At 44.3% G+C, this 3,799-nt stretch overlaps 1 non-coding gene across 1 annotated transcript; it reads left to right on the top strand.

Moving 5' to 3' along the window:
• Positions 1–3,457: 3,457 nt before the first annotated feature.
• Positions 3,458–3,564, top strand: LOC145055912 (small nucleolar RNA R71). The gene has a single exon (XR_013685459.1). It is a non-coding gene; the product is annotated as a small nucleolar RNA R71 (small nucleolar RNA).
• The last annotated feature ends 235 nt before the right edge of the window (positions 3,565–3,799 follow it).

Below are 3,799 nucleotides of genomic sequence, written 5' to 3'. Positions count from 1 at the left end.
GATTTATTGAAAACGTGATAAGGCGGTGCAAAAATCGGAACACAGGATTCCGTATTTGTGACTCACTCGAGTCACGAGTGTTGTACTCATGGTTAGAAATGCCCCGCCAAAACTGCACATCCAAAGTACCTGGAGTAAAATCCCGCACACATCCAAGCAAGAAAGGAATAAAAAATGGAGATTGCGTCTCCACTTCCGTATAGAGCCCCATACGCCAAGCAAACTCCCGAAGACTACACTCACGATATACACCTCCAAGACGAAACACAAGTGCCCTATTGTAGGTGACATCAAGGGTGCGTTCTTCAAAACAAACGGTAGAAAAAAATTCTACCGACAATTCCCGGAACACGGGTTCTTGAATGGCGAATAGATTCCTCCACCCGTGACAAGTGAACGAAAATTGATCTCCAACATAAGTCTTCGACCAATAACGTTCCAGTTCCACTACCATTCCCACTCTACCCAGCCATCCCCAATCAATAATTGGGGCTATTGCAAACTCCCTATTGTATAACCATCCAAGTCGATTCTCGTAGGTTGTTAGCAACGGTCGGGGAATGTTTTGAGGGAATTGATATAGAGGATGTATGCTTGCTACATCTATCGGGCCCTCTTCCTGCTGGACAGCTCGTCGTGGTCCCATTTCTGCAAACAAGAGCAAAGCAAAGCAGCAAACAAATAACACATTAAAACATATATAAAAGGGCCTGCCAGAAGTCACGACGTGGCCAGGCTGCGCCACGTCGTGGAGCTTGTCGAACCCAAATGCTGAATCGGACATGTTTACGTGCGATTTCCATAAAAATAATTATTGGGGTTTGTTCCTATGGACTTTTAAATAACATGGAAACTAAAATCGGACACTAGATTCAACCAATTTCGTGAATCATTCAAACCCTAATCACGACAACTTGAAATTGGAAGAAATAATTGCAAAATAATAAATAAAACACGTACCAAATGGAGTAATTAGCAAGATCTTGCAACGAATTTAGAAGTATAATAAGAAATTGGCAGTAGGGTCGTGATGTTCCCGTGAGTGCGGCAGTCTTCCAAGTGGGGGATAAGGGGTTTCTCGGTCAAAGGGTTTTAAGCGATTGGTCCCCCCCTGATTTTTAAAGGCCACGACGTGGCGGGCGTTGCCCACGTCGTGGACCTTAAATTTCCTCAGATCGCGAATTATTATTAAGCCCACGACGTGGCTGGCTATGCCCACGTCGTGAGAGCTGTCAGATGCCAAATTTTAATAATATTCATCTAATTGACTAATTTCTTTGCAAATATTTCATTATTTAAAGTCCCCTACAGCTATTTCTCTGCTTATTACCGGTTTTTAGATGATGAATTGATGTCTTTCCTAATTAAAAAGAAAATAAATAGAAAAAGAAAATTGCAAACCAAACTCGGGTTGCCTCCCGAGAAGCGCTTCTTTTTCTTGGAGTCTTGAGCTGGACTCCGTGCCTTCTACGTTGACTCTTCGGAAGAGTCTACCACCAGGATCTTTTGTTCCTTGAACCGCCGTTTATAAGCTTGAACTCTCCTTTTATACGCCTTCTTTGAATTTTCTTTTTTAGTTTTTTCATCTTCTTCATGCTTTCGTTTTGTGCCCTTTGTGTGTTCCTCGCTCTCCATAGCGTTCCCCTCTTTTTTCACCTCCGGCCTTGTTTCTTTTGAAGTGACTTCCTCTTCATCACTTGTCATTTCCTCGTCCTCTTCGCTCACCCAAGAAGGTGGGTTCTTGTAAGCTATGACTTCAATCAAATACGGAACAGATGCCCTGGGTTTTGTCCTCTTGGCTTGATGAACTACCTTTATCTCTTCTTCCATAAGCTTTTCCAACTCTTCTAGTTCATTCTCCTCATTAATCGTGAACACTTCTTCTTTATCTTCTTGAAAATTATTTCTTATCCCGAAGACTTCTTGTTCATCTCCAACCCTCAAAGTGAGCTTGGACTCGCGGATATCAACCAGGGCACCAACAGTGTTAAGAAATGGCCGACCAAGGATTATCGGAACATCCGTGTCTTCTTTCATGTCCAAGACTACAAAATCTATTGGAAAAACAAATTTTCCGATTTTCACCAAAATATCCTGCACTATGCCTCGGGGTTGTGTCACTGAACGGTTCGCCATGTGAATCTCCATCTTTGTAGCCTTCATCTTCTGAATCTCCAATTTTTGATAAAATGAAAAAGGCATTAGATTAATGCTAGCCCCGGAATCGGCTAAAGCATTAACCTTCATTTTATTCCCAAACTCACATGGAAGAGTGAGGCGTCCAGGATCCCCCATCTTTTCTGGTGTTTCTCCCAACACAACTTTTGAAATTTGCTCACTTAGAATCACTGTAGACTGTTTCTTTAATTGCCTTCGCGTATCTATCAAGTCTTGCAGTAATTTCTGGTTCTCGGAAGCTTTGGATAAGGAGTCAACAAAGGGAGTATTAATTGGAATTCCTTTCACATGCTTCACAAACTCTAAATGTTCCTTCTCCAGTTGACTAAGTGCTGCACGGGTGGGGAATGGCATAGGTGGATGATAATCTGGAATAGGCTCCAAAGATTTTTGCTCAGACTTGCGCCACGTCGTGGCCAGAGGCGTGCCACGTCGTGGCGAGCCTGGTTCAGCATTCTTTCCATTTTCGATCCTTGATTTCTTGGGCTGCTGCGGTTGTTCTTCCAACGCCTCCAGGAACTCGGATATTGTATCTTCTTCAGTATCGATGGCCATTACGTGAGATTGGGCTTTTACTTCGGGATTCTTCGGGGACAATTTTTCATGGACTAAAGTGGCTAGTTGACCAAGTTGTACTTCAAGGTTGTGGATGGAGGCTTGCTGGTTCTTCATCAAGGTTTGTTGTTCCATGATAGCGGAATCCGTGGCATCATGTCTCTTTTCCGAAGCCTCCATAAACTTCATCAAAATGGTCTCTAGGTCGGGTTTCTTCTCGATTGGTGGCTGCTCCTTTTGGTAAAAGCCTCGACATGTCTGCCTATACTTCTCTTCTTTTTGCTTTTTATACTCTTCATAGGGCAGCCACTCCTTCTTTGGTTTCCTCCAGTCGTCATCAAACTTATCCCCACTAGAGTAGCACACTTGAGCTTTTCTGTTCCCAGACTCATCCATATTGCAGTCCTTGGTCAAGTGTGGACCACTGCATCGCTCACACCCCACTCTTATAGCATGTATCGACTGGTCCATTTGTGTTATCCGGCGATCCATGTTATTTAGCATGGCCATGACAGCTGCAATTTCTTCAGTTTGGGTCCCTCCACCGCCTTTACTTCCGTCTTGCCTCGGGTTATGGTACTCGCGAGAGTGTTTCGCGAATTCTTCGATGAGCTCCTTGACCTCCCTTGGATTTTTCTTTGTCAACGGTCCTTGAGAATCAAGGAGTTGTCTTGTCATTACATTGACCCCATCATAAAAGATTGACATCTCTTGCTGCACATTTAGGTCATGTTGAGGGCAATTTCTGAGTAGGCCCTTGTACCGCTCCCATGCTTCGTATAGTGACTCCCCCAGTTGTTGCTCAAAGTTGGCTATCGCCTTCTTGAGTTTGGCTATCTTGGATGGCGGGCAGAACTGGTCCAGGAATTGCTCACGCATTTGAGCCCAAGTGGTGATTGTACCTGGTGGGAGTGCTTTTAACTTCGGAACCTCCCATCTCATCACGACCTCGACCTTGGCCGGATCGACCAGAATCTCGTTCTGGTTGACAAGGTGTCCGAGAAATTGCACCTCGCGCAACCAAAACTCACACTTGGAGAACTTGGCATACAAGCTCTCCCTCCTC

The sequence above is a fragment of the Lactuca serriola genome, chromosome 5 (assembly GCF_051521515.1).
Source record: "Lactuca serriola cultivar US96UC23 chromosome 5, Lser_US96UC23_V15, whole genome shotgun sequence".
NCBI classification, from domain to species: Eukaryota; Viridiplantae; Streptophyta; class Magnoliopsida; order Asterales; family Asteraceae; genus Lactuca; species Lactuca serriola.
The sequence above is the reverse complement of the archived record's forward strand: the minus strand, read 5'-3'. Positions and strand labels throughout refer to the sequence as shown.